The sequence below is a fragment of the Macaca mulatta genome, chromosome 13, assembly GCF_049350105.2.
Source record: "Macaca mulatta isolate MMU2019108-1 chromosome 13, T2T-MMU8v2.0, whole genome shotgun sequence".
Classification (NCBI taxonomy): domain Eukaryota; kingdom Metazoa; phylum Chordata; class Mammalia; order Primates; family Cercopithecidae; genus Macaca; species Macaca mulatta.
In genome coordinates this window covers 67,932,501-67,951,020 of record NC_133418.1, presented here as the reverse complement: position 1 = coordinate 67,951,020, position 18,520 = coordinate 67,932,501, and positions in this window count along the sequence as shown.

Here is an 18,520-nt window from a genome sequence, read left to right as displayed (position 1 = left end):
GAACACCATTCTTCCTTGATAATGCAGAATCATATTTACAAATCCCCATTCATCCATTTCTCTTCCCTATTTTAGATTCCATGCAAACCACCAGCGTTCTGTGTGCATTTGACAGTATTATTCTTTTTCATTCCAATATACTTTTTACAACTATAAAATTTTCAAGTTGACAAAGCATTTTCGTTGCTTTCCTCCTTCGTTTCACTGTATTGTGTGCACTTCAGAAGTTACTTTAATCAGCCAGTTCTCTGTAAATCACAATGTAAGATATTGACAGTTAATTCCAACAAAGGGGGTGACGTTCTGCTAACTTAGATCTCAGAGGCATTCTGTAAACCACTCTTCAGGTTGGGAGATTTATAACATCTTTCAGGGAGGTATAAAACCTTTTGGCAACTGACCACCTTTTTCAGACACAATATAAATTATCACCCAACATAAATAGACAGCTCTTACCTTTGAAGTTCTATTTTGCATTTTACTCAGGGATTAACTGAAAATGATTTTGGTGGTTTTCTTTTCTTTCTTTCTTTTTAAAAAAATCTTCAGATAAAAGAAAGTTACTGAATTCGCTAAATAAAGATCAGTCTCACCTGCCCTGACCACCTTTGACAATCCTGTCCTCACCTCTATGTGGCAGAAATCAGCTTTCCCTGTTTACAGCAAAACTACATAAAACGATGGCAATTTCCTTGTGCACATCAATTTTCCTTGTGGATGGGCAGCCTGTTGCAATAATGAGGTCTGTCAGCTCTTTGCAAAAGAACTGGAAAGTGGCCTTACTCATGTGGAAATCGAATAGCGACTTGTCACTCTCCCTTGGCGGCATAGCCCCAGACTGTCAATGTGGTGTCCTGTGTCATATTGTGGCAGTGGGCTAGGTCCCTGCCTGATGAGATGCTGCTGATTAGGCCATTTTGCTCTTTCCTGCAGAATTCATGATCTACCCCACACTGTCCTCATGATTGACTTTTAGCAAATGAGGTTGCCAAGTCCTTGGTATTTTAGTCTGTTAGTAACTAGTACAAATTCTGGAGTCATAATTCATGCAATAAAAACCAATTAATGAAAATAATCCAGCGATTGGTAATATAGTTAACTCTCCATATCCTGGTTTCACATCCAAGTATTTGACCAAGTGCAGATCAAATATATTTGGAAAAAAAAACCGATAAAAATAATACGAATTAAAAAAATACACTATCATAACTATGGAGCATTTACATTGCCGTAGGTATTATAAGTAATCAAAAGATGATTTTAAAGTATGCAGAAGGATATGTGTAGGTTATATGCAAAATGCTTGGCCATTTTATAGAAGGGACTTGAAGATCTGCAGATTTTGATCCTGGAACCAATCTGCCTGGATACTGAGAGACGACTGTTACCCATTATGTTTTTTCCTTGTCCCACGAAAAATGTGGTACCCTGTTGGACTGAAGTATTCTCCTGTCTCTATCATTCTACTTCTAGATTATACCTAATAAGAAGTAAGATTTTTTTCCAAAGAAATTCAAAATAGTTTTCCAGCAAGTCATTCTCTCAGACATTAGATGTCAGCTAATTGATTTTTAAGCTTTTTTCAGCTTCATTACGTTTTACACCTCAGTATATTTTTGTACTCTCACTTTTTGTAGAAACAAGACATCAGATTTCTAGCTTTAGCAGGACTGTTCGGTCTACCAATTCCTGTTAACACAGCTGTTAAATATTGAGATCATGCTGCATGTTAAATGAAATTGATTTTCAAAGTAAATTAAATCCCTGAATGAAAGTGGGTATATCTTTCCACAGGAAGCAAGAAATGTTAAGAGGGTTGCATGTATAAGCAGATCTTGGGAAAATGAGCTGAACTGTCAGCTCTATGGTGAATAGTTTGGAGGTTCCTCAAAAAACTAAAAATAGAACTACCATATGATCCAGCAACCCCACTGCTGGGTATATACTCAAAATATGGGAATTCAGTATATCAAAGATAAATCTGCCCTCCCATGTGTTTTTTGTTTGTTTGTTTTTGTAGCACTGTTCATAATAGCCAACGTTTGGGAACAACCTAAGTGTTCATCAACAGATGAATGAATATGAAACAGTTGTATTATGATGCAATAATCTACCTGTCTCAAGAGCCTTAAAAGTAAACTATATCCAGTACAAGTCCAAACATAAAACACAAAGATATAGATGTTTAAAATACAATGACGTTTGTCTGACAGCCAGTAGGACCATATAAATTGGTGTAGAGTCAATTGTACCTAGTCTCCTCATTCATTTCTTCAAACCAGGAGAGGAAAAATAAGTAATGCCTATAAAATAATTATCACATTTTAATTAGCTGACTCTGGTTACAGCTAATGGATGGAGAGGATTTACATACAAGTTTTAAAATACTGAATGTTATATGCTCTTGTTAACCCACATTATTTATTGCGTTCCTAAAAAAAGCAGGTTTTATCCTTATAGTCCCTAGTTCTCTCCTCTGTCCCCAGTTCTCTTTTTTACTCTAGGATTCTATTCAGGTGGGTTTTAATTTTAAGTTACATTTTATTATTAAATAAATTTTTTTTATTCTTTTATTTCTATTATATTTCAATAGTTTTGGGGGAACAGGTAGTGTTTGATTGCATGGAAAAGTTCTTAAGTGGTTATTTCTGAGATTTTGGTGCACCTGTCACCAGAGCAATGTACACTGTACCCAATGAGTACTCTTTTATCCATTGGCCCCCTCCCAACCTTCCCCCTGAGTCTCCAAAGTCCATTATATCATTCTCATGCCTTTGCATCCTCATAGCTTAGTTTTCCATTCCTGTTTGGTTTACCATTCCTGAGTTACTTCATTTAGAATAATGGTCTCCAACTCCATCCAGGTTGCTGCCAATGCCATCATTTTTTTCCTTTCTGAGGCTGAGTAGTATTCATATATATATATATGAATATATATATATATCCCACATTTTCCTTACCCACTTGTTGGCTGATGGACATTTAGGCTGGTTTCATATTTTTGCAATTGTGAACTGTGCTGCTAGAGACATGCATGTGCAAGTGTCTTTTTCTTATAGTGACTTCTTTTCCTCTGGGTAGAAACCCAATAGTGGGATTGCTGGATCAAATGGTAGTTCTACTTTTAGTTCTTTAAGGAATCTCCATACTGTTTTCCATAGTGGTTGGACTAGTTTACATTCTCACCACTAGTGTAAATGTGCACTCTTTTCACCACATCCACACCAAAATCTGTTATTTTTTGTATTTTTAATTATGGCCATTTGTTTCAGGAGTAAGGTGGTATTCCATTGTTGTTTTGATTTGCATTATCTGTATTTGTTAGGTTAAAAAAAATTACTCAGCGATTGACCCAAATGCATTATGTTTTTTGTTTTTTTTTTTTTTTTTTTCTGGTAGAAAAAAACAAAGTAAGAAAAAGATTAAGTAGCATGAAAGAGTAGAATCTCCTGACCCCCAATTTTCTGTTTTAATGTGGCTATAATTCTAGTAATTATGTATCACATAGATTATAGAGTATAGAGTATATCACAAACGTATATTCTCATAAGCACAGAACAAAGGCTCCATTAGTTTTTTTGTTCTTTTCTCATTTTCCATTATATTGTGAAATAAAGACAAACCATTACTTAGCAAATATTTGTCATGTGCTCACAGGGAAGTCTTAAGAAATTTAGAAGAGTTGTGAAAGTGGAATAGAAGACAGTGAGGGCTGTCATGTGACTTGCTACCAGATTTTTGAAAGATAAGACTTGCTAAGGTAAAATTAATTGCAAAAGCCTTCAATCCTTTCATGGGAAAAACTATATGAAAAGATTATTCTATGTAATTCTAAATGCAAATAAACATAATAAAAGTTGAAGCAAGTTGAGGACTTGGGGTGAAATAATCAGAGCCAGGTAAAGTTAACTCAGAGGTCACTGAAGAGATAGACTTGCTGGTAGAAAGAAAAACAGAAAGGTTGGTATAATAACTTTTTCAGTAAGGAGAATGGTCTAAAGATTGGCAAATTGGCTGGGCATGGTGGCTCACGCCTGTAATCCCAGCACTTGGGGAGGAGATTTGCAAGTTTGTGCTTTGTGGGCTAAATCTGACAAGTGGTCAATTTTTGTATGACTGCCAGCTATAAATAGTTTTTACTTTTTGAAGCATTGTAAAAATCAAAGAAGAGTATGATGTAAAGATAATATGGCTCACATATTCTGAGCCATACTAAACGATTCACTGTTTATCTGAAATTTGAATTTAACTGGGCATCCTGCATTTTTAGTAGTTAACTTTGGCAGCCCTATGTAAGGTCCACTGACACTGCCTGATGATGTTCTTACTTGTTCCACGAATAGGTGGTACCTTCCTGCAGGCTCTATGCAAATGCTTGGAATCAAACGAAGATTGACACTTGCTATTAATAGATATACACTTTTGGCCACATCACTTAAACTCTCTGAGCCTTCTGCTTTTATTACTGTGAAACAATGAAATACGCTCCATGAAAGTAATGTCTGTCTTCCCTTGAAGAGCAGAATATTAGAACTACATGGGATCTTAGTTATCTCTTACTGAAGGCTTTATTTTACAGATTGTAAAGCAGGTCTAGACTTTACCAAAAACCCAGATCTACTGTGATGACATGACATTTTGTGAACTCCGGGTATCATATGGTACTGCTCAATGCTTTTCTCCTTCTATACTGCACTGTCTTCTTCCATCTTCAAAGGGCATAGGAAATAATGTACATTACATATTTTGTAAATTTAAATGTGCAAAATGTAAACTTACAGAATGATTATATCTAGACTGATATCAGAACACTGGAATCATCTCTCTAATTATGCTGATTCACAATCATACTTGAGAAAAATGTTTGGGTACCAGCACCTTAAGACTCCAGAGTCTTAGTTATCTGGAATCTCTCTGGAAAGCACAACTGATAAATTAAAAGTAAAGTTACCAAAACAAGTTTTCAATTCCACATCTGTTAAAATTTGGCCTCATGGGAAACCAATCAAAGCTATCTGAGAAAAGTAAATATCCTTACATGTTATCATTAAACCTGACTTTTGCATTTCACTATTGACAATTCAGTCTAGACGTACAACTTTTATATTGCTGTATGCCTTGCAGAAGACAGATTATTTATTGCAAAGCCAGCCACATCCTTGCCAACATTTACAATTGCTCTGTGACTGTGGCAGTGACAGCTGACACCTCCTAGATACTTGAATATTTTCCCCCAGTTTTAATAAACAGATGGAGTGGGGGAAAATGAAGTGGAGTAATATTATAATCGAGGCAGTTAATGCTAAAAAAAAAATTTAGATAAAGAAGAGGCTGAGTGAAGCATAGAAAGAGATAGCCAAAGGTAATGTATAAGATCCAAAGTCTAAGAACTCTTGAGAGGTCTCTCTTTAGAGAGGAAAGATTTGAACCTTTTGCTTGTTGTTCCTTTGTGCCATCGCTATGGACTATACACTCATTTTCCTCATAATTGACTTATTTTGGCTCAATTAAGAGTTTGGGAGATTCTAATCTTATATTGACATGTATAACTTCCAGGTGGTACAACTGGGTCATTGTTTTTTGAATGTGTTTAAAATTTCCTCTTCACAAATAAATCAGTGTGAATTGGGCTTATTTTTATATTGCTAAGTGTTGTCTTACGTATGTAAATAAAATTTTAGTTGAATAAATTATAATGAAAATATTTTAAGATATGTAAGGCTTTTAATCCAACAAATTATTTTGGAAATAAAAAAGATATTTCCTGCTATGTGCTTATTGTTTGCTTAACATTATATATGCCTTATATAAATACCATGAATATATTCAGAGATTTAACACAGTCCACAAATTCTTCATTTCTATATAATTAAAAAAATTCCTCAATTCTCTCATATTATTTTGCATATAAGAAACTATTTGTAATCCCACATATGTCTAGAATCTAGTTTTCATCTGCATTGCCCTTTGGTGGTATCTAGTTCTTTAGAATTATCAAGTAAATTAAATATTGCTTTTCTTTACCCACTAACAGCAGCAAAAGAGTTGCTGTCAATTAGTAAATTATATATGTGTCTTCTTTTCTCAAATTAGCAAACCCAGTTGATAGTGACTTTTCAGAGTTAACTTTTTTTTTCTTTTATTTTAGGTTCAGGGATATACGGGCAGGTTTGTTATATAGGTAAATTGTGTGTTGCAGCAGTTTGGTATATAAATTTACTTTGTTACCCAGGTAATAAGCATAGTACCTGGTAGGTACTTTTTCCAACCTCACTCTCTTCCCACCCTCCACCCCCAAGTAAGTCCTGGTGTCTGTTGTACCCTACTTTGTGTCCATATGTACTAAAAAAAGTTTAGTTCCCACTTCTAAGTGAGAACATGCAGTTTTTTGTTTTGTGTTCCTGTGTTATTAATAGTTTGCTTAGGATAATGGCCACCAGCTGCATCTATGTTGCTGTGAAGGACATGATCTCATTCTTTTTTATGGCTGCATAGTATTCCATTATGTATATGTTCTGAATTTTTTTTTTTTTTAATCCAGTCTACTGTTGATGAGCATTTAGGGTGACTCTATGTCTTTGCTATTGTGAATACTGCCACAATGAACACATGCGTGCATGTATCTTTATGGTAGAATGATTTATATTCCTTTGTATATATACTCAATAATGGGATTGCTGGGTCGAATGGTAATTCTGTTTTAAGTTCTTTGAGAAATTGCCAAGCTGCTTTTCACAGTGGCTGAACTAACTTACATTCCCACCAGTGTTGTGTAAGTGTTCCCTTTTATTCTACAATCTCACTAGCATCTAATATTTTTTGACTTTTTAATAATAGCCATTCTGGCTACTGTGAGATGATATCTCATTGTGATTTTGATTTGCATTTTTCTAATGATTATAATGTTGAGCATTTTGTCATATGCTTTTTGGCTGCGTGCATGCCTTCTTTTGAAAAGTGTCTATCCATGCTTTTTGTTCCCTTTTAATGGGTTTGCTTGTTTTTTTCTTGTAAATTTATTTAAGTTCTTATATATTCTGGGTCTTAAAAGGATACTACAAAGTTACGGTAACCCAAACAGCATGGCATTGGTACAAAATCAGATACATAAACCATTGAAATAGAATAGAGGGCTCACAAATAATGTTGCAAACATACAATCATCTACATCTTCAACAAAATTCAGAAAAGCAACAGGGAAAGGATTCACTATTCAATAAATGGTGCTGGGATAACTGGCTAGTCATATCCAGGAGATTGAAACCAGACCACTTCCTTATATCATATAAAAAATCAACTCAAGATGGATTAAAGACTTAACTGTAAAACCTAAAACGATAAAAACCCTGGAAGAGAACCTAGGAAATACCATTTGGGACATAGCACCTGGCAAAGATTTCAAAACGAAGACTCTAAAAGCAACTGCAACAAAAACAAAAGCTGGCAAATGGAACCTAATTAAACTGAAGAGTTTCTGTGGAGCAAAAGAAACCATCAACAGAGTAAATAAATATTCTACAGAATGAAAAAAAAATTGCAACCTCTGCATCCAACTAAGGTCTCATATCTGGAAGAGTTTACTTTTCTTAACCCAAGTATTTTATTAGAAAGAAGCTGTGCAGATGAGTGTTTTGGAATATATTCCTTGCCTCCTGCTCATGGCAGGTACAGAGTCTTCAAACTGGACTACCCAGTCTATGATTAATAAACATATTACAGTAAGTTTTCCTGTAGGGTTAGTTTAGTCCCTTAGAAGAAAAACAAGTGTGTTTGAAAACACAATTGGATAAAGAACACTTGTGTCTATGTGCATATAGTTGCATGTGTATATAAGAAGATACACACACACACACACACACACACATGCAAACACAAATCACTAGGCTTGCATTTGAAACAGAGCCATTGTGTGGCTGTTGGTTTGATTTTGTAGCTATAAATACCTATCGTATACTCATCACTGTACTGAGAACCATTATTTGAATTATTCCTTGATTAAACTAATTCTTCATCTTAAGTCTGATACCTTTGGAGGTTCTCTAACTTTTAAGTTGGTGGAGTAGGCTTATATTTAAAATATTGGTGCATTAGAAACTTGGGAAAACATGCAGATTAGAAATTTGTTGGGAAGGGGAAAGATGTGTACTCATCGTTTAAATACAATGTGAATGGGACTACTATTTTGGTGTTTTTAAATTTGTCACTCCCTCCTCCTTCTCTCCCCTCACGCATTTTGACCACTTTTTTTAAAAACCTGGATTATTGCAAGATCATCCTAATTAAATGTCCTGTCTCCAGTCAGAGTCCATACCCCCCAAAATCAATAAAACAAGTAATCATTCCTTCTCATGTCTCTGAATATGGTGATCAGTAAGTTGTCTTATGATTGATTATTCCCGGGATTTGTAAACATTACTCCCAAATACTTTTCAGAAGCAAAATGAACTTTTGCCTACAATCTAAAGGCATTTAACAGAATCCCACAGAGAATTCTTGCGTTTCCTGGTGTACTGATCTTTAGACTGTATTCCACAAACCTCCAGAGCTGGGGTACTTGGAAGCTGATGTGACCATTTTAGGTGTTCATTTGAAACTGGCTATGACCTGAGGAGAAGCTGGGCTTCTACAGACAGGAAAAGGAATCACTTTTAGCACCAAGGTTGTAAAACTCTGCAGTATTGTGGTATTGTAGATGATTGTGGTCTTACAGACACTATGTCTTTATTTTGTGGATGAAGAAACTAGGAGTCAATGTTGTTTAGTGTAAGCCTTTAAAAGGGAGGGAAAAAAGCATTATATAAGGATGACTAATGCAATGTAAGAGGAGTTATTTTGGCACAATGGTGATGTGTTTTTCCTTTGCAGTTTTGTAACAGTTTTCTAGCTATTAAATAACTATGTCAGAAAAGTTGCGTTTGAATTGACTTTTAGAAGAACTTGAAACAGTTCATTATTTTTGTTGCATTTACAAAAGTGAACTCCAACTTCTGGCTTCAGTGAAGTGATTTCACCTGCAGTTATTTCCACTTGCACCACATCGGCGAAGTCATTCAGGTAGACTCTTAAAATCAGTCTAGTCTGCTTCTCTCTCACTTTCATATCACATTCCGATTCTGTTGTTAGTCTTCCTATGAGATTTTTCTTGCATCTGTACCCTTCCCTTTATAAGCACTGCACTCATGCTCAACAAGGTCCCAATCTTCTCTTGGCTGGACAGTGCAACAGGCTTCTTACTATCTTCTTGTCTTAGCTCTTCCTGCACTCCCATTTATTCCCCATACCACAGGCACAGTAATTTTTCTAAAATGCAAATGCAAGCACTTCATTCATCTCCATACAAGCCTCACTGTCCTCCCAGCCCTTAATGTTAATTCTAAGCTCCCCAAAATGGTATGTAAGGCTCTACAGATTTCTAGTTGCAACTTTTACTATTTCCTTCCTTATACTTTTAGATTTAGAATTATTGAACTACACGTACAAGTACATGTACACATACTTTCAAGATTCTGTCCTGTTTCTGTGCGTTTTCACAGGCTGCTCACTCTTCCAGAGACACTTTTCTCCAGTCTCTTTGTTTCACACCCCCACTGACCTTGGTAACTTCCATTCATCTTTCAAAACTCTCTGTAGGTGTCACCTGCTCTGGGAAGTAATACATCAAACCCTCTTCTGTATTGAGGTACTATATATCTTGGTTATTAAGAGGATATGCTCTGGAGTCAGACAGCCTAGGATCAAATCCTAGAACCGTATTTTTGTAACTATGGTACTTTACACAAACTGTTTTCTCTGTGCCTCAAGTAAGACTTCATATTTGAGTTAATAATAATAATGCCTCCCCATTGAGTAGTTATCTGATATTTAAAAAAAAAAACTACCATATGACTCAGCAATCCCATTAATGAGTATATATCCAAAGGAAATGAAATCAGTATGTTGAAGAGGCATCTGCGCCTCTATGTTTATTGCAGTGCTATTCATACTAACCAAGGTATGGAATCAACTTAAAAGCCCAAATACAGGTGAATAGATAAAAATATTCCACTCATACAGTGGAATACTATTGTATCATAAAACAGAATGAGAACCTGTCATTTATAGCAACATGGATGAAGCTGGGGGATGTTATTTTAAGTGAAATAAGCCAGGCACAGAAAGACAAACACTACATGATCTCATTGATATGTGGAATCTTGAAACGTTGACTTTATAAAATTACAGTACATTAGTGGTTATTAGAGGCTGAGGATGGGGACGGGTACAGGGGGATTCCAGAGAAGTCAATCGATGAGCACAATGTTGCAGTTAGATGGAAAGAATAAGTTTGGTGTTACTTGTTACACAGGAGGGTGACAATAGCAAATAACAATGTAGTGTATATTTCACTGTAGCTAGAATAGAAGATTTTTAATGTTGTTACTACAAAGAAATGATAAATGTTTAAAGTGATGGCTTTGATAATTACACCCATTTAATCATTATACAATATATGCATGTATTGAAAAATTACACTGTACCCGGTAAGTACAATTATTGCGTGTCATTGTAAAATTGATAATTAATTAATAAAAAGGAATAGTGCTTGTTATGCAGTAAGGTATCAATAAATATAACTACAGTTATTGTTACTAACTTGTGAATTCAATTATTACATATATTATTCATATATGTAGTCATATTCAATTATTACATATATAGTTATCAGACTAAAATAGTCTGAATTATAATTATTTCTTTATACTCCAGTATCTCACAATAACATTTAAAAAAGACTGAGGGCAAAGGCAGGAATTTATTCATCTTTATATTTTCAAAAGCTGCTGTGAAGCCAGGAACCTAATACGCACTCAGTGGAACCTAGTTGAATATGGGGTGCTTTAAGGAAACAAAATATTATATAAAAATGAGGCAATATCATTTCACCATGAGAAAGAAAGTATAAGGAAAATTCATAATTCAAAATGATTCAAGAAGAGTTAAAATTGACGTTGGTTTATATTTTAAGAGTAAATTGTTTAGGCTAACATCAAAACATGATTATATTTGAGAGTTAAGTGCCTGTCATGGATAAACAGTGTTTTAATGGGAAGGTAAGTAAAAAAAAAATACATTTTCTGTTGACTAACACACAAAGCCTGCCAACACTTCCAAGGAGCTTCACCTGTTGAACATGAATACCCCACTGCACACTCACATGCCTGGCTTCCTACGTCTCTTCTGCCAGGACCACACTTCTGCTGTTATTGGTGCACTGGATCCATTGCCCCATAAATTCACATACATGAAGCCATGGGATCAGCCTGCAAAGGCCCTCACACCCTTTTAAGTTTCCACTCTCCCACCAGAACATCCACATGAAGTATGAACCTCTCAGAAGCTTTCAGGGTCCTGGTAATGACCTCAGACCCTAAATTCCCAGAACCATTTTCCCCAACCATAAATTTAAGCTATACTTGAAGGGGGTTTGGGTGGTGGCAGGAACCACATCCAGAATTTCAAACACCTGAATTTAAAATAATCTTTTAAAGTTAATTTTTGCAAGCTGAGTACAGTCTAGCTTACTAAATCCATGGAGACTGATAATTGAGGGTAAATTGTACATTTTTTCAGACTGTAAATGTTTACCTAGGCACATAAAAACCAGACACACACAGCTCCTTATTCAGATATATTTTTGGAAACTTAGTGCATTGTCCAAAAAAAAAAAAACCCCATAAAAATATTTAAATGAATGATTTAACTAAATTCTGCTTGAGAAGTCATGAAGAGAATTTGGGGTAGGTTTTTAAATTAAATTAGCACAATTATAGCCAGCAACCATGAAACAACAGAAGTCATGTTTGGCATAGCAAGCTGATGCACATACCTCAATTCATATCGCAGTGATCATTTTGAGACTAAAATTGTCAGATCCCAGGAGACAGAGAATATAGTCACATTCTAATTAAAGTAAAACTCTTTGTAAGTGCATTGAAAAAGGCATACAAGCAGAATGACTACATAGAAATTTCTAAAAATAAGCATTTATTGAGTAATTTACAAAACAGGCTGATTTTGGTGGAGTTATTTGATTTTTGTGAGAATCAAAGGCAAAGACTTTACTAATTATTAAAGTGATAATAGCAATAGTAATAATAATAACATCCTAACATTGTTTTAAATGTATATGCCTTTTTTCTTTAAATCCAAGATGATTTGATGGTATAGCTGTAATTTCATCATATTAAATTAGAAAAATGAAAAAAATAACCTGAAAGTTTTCTATTTGCCTGTGGCACATTCCTGAATTTCATGCTGTTTTTGGACTCTGCTCCAGGGATAATGAGATATTATTTTGGGTGTGAAATGCTGTCCAATGCATTAGCTGTGACAGGATTGCACAGAGTGGTATTCAACTGACTGGGAGAAAATTTTGCAAACATAGTGAACCTTGTTTCAAAATAAATTACTGCAGTTTTCTGGCTCTGTAATGTAAAATTTCAATATAAATGTGAGGCAAATGCTATGAGTAGATTAAAAAAAAAGAGATTCCTGTTGACAGTAAGTACAAGACAACGTATGATATTGGGGGTGCATACACCACATGGCTGGTTAATCTTCAAGGCTCATTTCATGTCGGGAAACAGAGCCAAGTGAGAACAGTCCCTTCCAAATTCAGACAACTACACAAAAGCCAACAATTCAATGCAGCATTATCTCATTAAGCAAAGCTGTTTTTCCCCAATCAATCATCTTGAATAAAATAAATTAATGTTCAATTTAAAAAAATAAGAGTGGTAAAATTCAAGAAAGCTGCTGGCATGTTTAGTCTCTGCCATACCATTGCTTCCTCAGCATGAGCTGTTTTCAGAAACAAAACAGCAATTGACACTAATGAATGCTAATTACTCATCTTGAGCGTACTTTTTAGTTTATCTGGCCTTACCAATATGTACTATTGAAGTTAAACATTTGCTTGAGGACTGAATAATTTTTTCAGCTCATCTCTAACCCATGCTGTTTTACAAGCATGCTTACCCGAGTATAGGGAGGAAAAAGCATAAAGGGGCTGTGGTCATACAAAGGCAGAAATGTACTTAAACCTTGAAAAGATTATAAGCTTCTTTAAGAGTTAATGATTTTTCATGGGTTTATACCAGCATCACATTATCCATCTGCATGCAGAAACAGTGTGTTATTGTGCTGCACTCTATCACACTTTGCAGATGTGGTTTTTACAAACTGAAGGCTTATGGCACCTCCGTGTTGAGCAAGTCTATTGGCACCATTTTTCCATAGCCGGTGCTAAGTTTGTGTCTCTGTGTCGTGTTTTGGTAATCATCACAATATCTCAATCTTTTTATTATTCATATATCCACGATGGTGATTTGCGATCAGTAATCTTTGATTTTACTATTGCAATTGTTTTGGGGCACTGCAAATTGCATCCATGTAAGATGGTGAACTTCATCGATAAACGGTATGTATGTGCTGAACACTCCACTGACTGGCCATTTTCCCATCGTTTTCCCTTTTCTCTGGCCTCCTTATTTCCTGAGACACAATATTGAAATTAGGCCAGTTAATAGCCCTACAGTGGCCTTCATGTGGTTAAGTAAGAGTCACAGGTCTCTCACTTTAAATCAAAAACTAGAAATAACTAAGCTTAGTGAGGAAGGCTTTTCTAAAGCTAAGATAGGCCAAAAGCTAGGCCTCAAGATTACTGATGATGGTTGCTATACTAAACAACAATTTTCAATGTAGATGAAACAGTCTTATAGTTGAAAAATAATCCATCTAGGACTTTCATAGGTAAAGAGGAGAAGTAAATGTCTGACTTCAAAGCGTCAAAGGACAGGCTGCCTCTCTTGTTAGGAGCTAATGCAACTGGTGACATTAAGTTGAAGCCAGTTTTCATTTACCATTCCAAAAGTCATAGAGCCCTTAAGATTTATGCTAAATTTACTTTTCTTATGCTTTATAAATGGAACAACAAAGCTGGATGACAGCACATTTGTCTACATCATGTTTTACTAAAAATTTTAAGCCCACTGTTGAGATCCACTGCTTAGAAAAAAAATAACTCCTTTAAACATATTTATTGCTTGACAATACACCTAGTTACCCCAGAGCTCTGATGGAGATGTACAAGGAAGTTAATGTTGTTTTCATGCCTGCTAATGCAACATCCATTCTGTAGCCTATGAATCAAGAAGTAATTTTGACTTTCAAGTCTTATAATTTGAGAAATATATTTCATGAGGCTGTAGTTGCCTTAGATAGTGATCCCTCTGACAGATCTGGGCAATGTAAATTGAAAACCGTCTGGAAAGGATTCACAATTATAGATGCCATTAAAAGCATTAGTGGTTCATGAGAGGAGGTCAAAATATAAAAATTAACAGGAGTTTGGAAGAAGATGATTTCAACCCTCATATATGACTTTCGGGGGTTTAAAACTTTAGTGGAGGAAGAAACTGAAGATGTGGTAGAAATAGCAAGGGATCTAGAATTAGAAGTGAGGCCCAAAGAAGTGGTAGAGTTTCTACCTCAGGATGAGCAAAGAAAATGGTATTTTAAGATGGAATCTACATCTGGTGAAAATGCTGTGAACATTGTTGAAATAGCAACAAATACTATGAATATTATATAAACTTAGTTGATAAAGCAGCAGCAGGATTTCAGAGGACTGAGTCCAATTTTGAACAAGTTCTACCATGGATAAAATGCTATAAACAGCATAACATGGTACAGAGAAATCTTTCATGAAAGGAAGAATCAATCAATGCAGCAAACTTTATTGTTTTGTTATATTAAGAAATTGCCACAGCCACCCTAACTTTCAGCAACTATCACCTTGATCAATTGGCAGTCATCCAAACTGAAGGAAGACCCTCCACCAGCCACAAAGATTATAACTTGTTGAAGCCTCAGAAGATTGGCATTTTTTAGCAATAAAGTATTCTTTTCATGAAAGTATGTCCATTGTTTTTTAGACATAATGCCATTGCACACTTAGTAGACTAATGTATGGTGCAAACATAACTTATATGCACTAGGAAACAAAAAATAATGTGACTCACTGCATTATGATATTTTCTTTATTGTGATACTTTCTATATTGTGATATTTGCTTTATTTTGGTGATCTGTGGCCGAACCTATAATATCTCTGAGATATGCCTGTCATTATTACAATAGGTAACACTGAAGCTATTATTATTATCCTTATGGCTTAAAATGACAGTTCTCTGTGTTTAAAAACCATCATTGACTCTTCATTGCCCCTGAGTTAAGCATAAGACTTTCAATTTAGGGATTAGAAGCTCCACAAATAATACAGTCGCATCCTCTCTCTCCAGCTTCATCTTATATTATTTCCCAGTCGCTCCTTGGACTCCTGCTAACTCCAGAAATCAACATTCCCAACCATATTCTGGGCTTTTTAGTTTGTTTGTCATTCTTTACTTATGTTTTGCCCTTCCATTTTTAGTTTCTTGACCTGCCCAACTCTTCATGAATGAACAATTTCATCCACTTTACTACCTATACAATATATCCTTTTATACTTTTGTTAATGTCACTTACCTTACTCAGTTATAAAGTTGTTTGTATATTTGCATCTGTCTAGTGTCCAACAAAGTTTGTCAGACTGAAGTAAACAGTTAACAAATCAAATTACAAAGCATGTTTCTAAAAAAGTAAGCTATTTTCTACCCTTTACATGAGGATATATGGATATAAACTCATGAATTTTTTGGTTTTAGACATATTTGCATAACGTACATACTTAAATATGATTATAGCACACATATTGCTGTTATATACTTAAGCACATTCTCCTAGAACTTACATATTTGAGTAACATATGATTTTGTAACATATGATTAATTTTAATATTTTATCTCAATTTCCAAAATATGCCTAATAGGGGACTGCTAAATCAGAACTATTTGACAGCCATAATGGGGATGTAGGACTGAGTGAGGAATTGTGACTCAGCAATTGCTAGCCATTTCCAAAAACGGCCATTTCAATCTGCATCAGTTTATAAACATGGCTTCTTCTCTACTATGGTCCATACCTTGTCTAGGTTGAAACTTTATAAGAAGTGTCATAGACAGGAATTTAATGGTCATAGAAAGTTGTCAATTTGTTCTCTTATTAAGTAGTGTTTATTTCTTTTTCCTTAACATTTTCCCCACAAGATAGAGTGGATCCCTGTTTCTGTGAGATCCTCAATTTAACCTTGTTCAAGATCTAACTCTTAATTTTACCTTCTATGCAAATTTGATATGCTATATTCTTAACACAATCATGAAATCACAATTCTGTGTTTTATAGACTTTGTCACTGGACTAATTTACATGATGCACTATAGGCCCCATTTAAGCTAAACCCATGAGTAGCTTAAAGGCATATGACAGTGAACAGCAAATATATGTGTTACAAATATCTGTATGCAAAATACCCTGGTCAATAGATGTGATTCAGGTAACAGATTCTGTGGAGGGACTTCAATGGATGGGAGAGGGTAAAGGTGCAGGAATTTACAAGTATGGGTTCCTCAAGAGAGATCACAACATTGACATACTTATGAGATCTGGTTGGTGGCACAGCAGAAGTTGACGATACGATAGAAATGAGTCTTTTGCTCTCTTTCCTCCTGTTTTCTAAATGTTTCCAGAGAAATAAGTAACTGTTGTATTGAAAACTTGCAAACCCATTCTGTGTTCCTGAGATATCTTTGATATTTCATTATTGAACTTGGGCTATTCTTCATGTAAATGTTTTCATGGTAGTGGATCTTTACATGAAGTAACTCACCTTCAAGATGACTGAGAGCAATTAGTACATTTCCTCTCCTAGACACAGAAAAGACTTCTGTTTGTGATCACTTATTCCCGTATGACTGGTTTACTTATTTGAACATTCGGACCTTACTGTTCTGAGAAAGAAACTACTCTGGAGAGAAGTGGGATGATGAATCAGTATTAGTTTCAAACATGGGAATAAGCAAAGTAATAGCCTTTTCTGTCACTAGTATTTATTTAGAAAGTCACCTGGAGTTTTATAGCCAAGTGACTTTTCTGCCATACCTTCCAAAAGATTAAAAAAAAGAGGAATTATGGTGTGGGGTTCTTCCCCACAGAGACGCTGCCTATTCCTTTGGGTGTACTAAACCTTAAAATGAGTTCTCACTCCTGCAGTCCAACAGCTCCCGAGACATTTCTAGCAATTTTCTGGGTGGCAGTTTACACTTATCAATGATTGCTATGAGAACTCAAAAGTGAGAAGTGCATAAAATAAGAGAAACAATAATTCTCTTCATTGCTAGACTGATCAATAACCTTAGGGACCATAGCTTCCTGTCTTTTCTTCTCAAACACACAGAAGATTTCAAAGAAAAAGATAATAAAACCAAAATGAAAACCATGGGAGTTGTAAAAGTTTTTCAGAATAGGAATAAATTACGCCATGACATATGGAGGCAAAAGTGTAGAGACTGCTGAATTACAAGACACAGAAACAGTTTCAATGTGTTTAAACGTGTCTCAAAAATTTAAAGGATCTCATTAAACAATGGTAACTTTCTTTTTTTTTAAATTTATTTATTATTATTATACTTTAAGTTGTAGGGTACATGTGCATAACGTGCAGGTTTGTTACATATGTATACTTGTGCCATGTTGCTGTGCTGCACCCATCAACTCGTCATTTACATCAGGTATAACTCCCAATGCAATCCCTCCCCCCTCCCCCCTCCCCATGATAGGCCCCTGTGTGTGATGTTCCCCTTCCTGAGTCCGAGTGATCTCATTGTTCAGTTCCCACCTATGAGTGAGAACATGCGGTGTTTGGTTTTCTGTTCTTGTGATAGTTTGCTAAGAATGATGGATTCCAGCTGCATCCAAGTCCCTACAAAGGACACAAACTCATCCTTTTTTATGGCTGCATAGTATTCCATGGTGTATATGTGCCACATTTTCTTAATCCAGTCTGTCACTGATGGACATTTGGGTTGATTCCAAGTCTTTGCTATTGTGAATAGTGCTGCAATAAACATACGTGTGCATGTGTCTTTATAGCAGCATGATTTATAATCCTTTGGGTATATACCCAGTAATCAAGTAGGTGTTGTTGGTATTAAAAAAGTACCAAGATAGTTGCTAGGGGGCAAACTAGTCTCTTGGCAGAACCTCACAGTACTGAAACACATTAGAGAGTCTCCTTCTAAGTTTTACTGTCTGAGAAATTTAGTTTTGCCAGGGCACACAGTATGGCCACATTTAGGGAGAATGACAGAAGATAAAGTTAGAGGAAACTAACATCTAACTTTAGACTAACAAAATGATTTGCAAAAGGCAGTGAGCATTCCTTGTATGACAGATATTTACATTTACTCTTTAGGGCAATGTCTATACATATCAGGGTATTTGGGAAGCGAATTTAGTAATAAGAAGTTCTTTATGTCACCATAAGACTAATTCACTTAATAAAATAACAAAATTTGATTAAAACTATTTCTATCCTTTCATAAC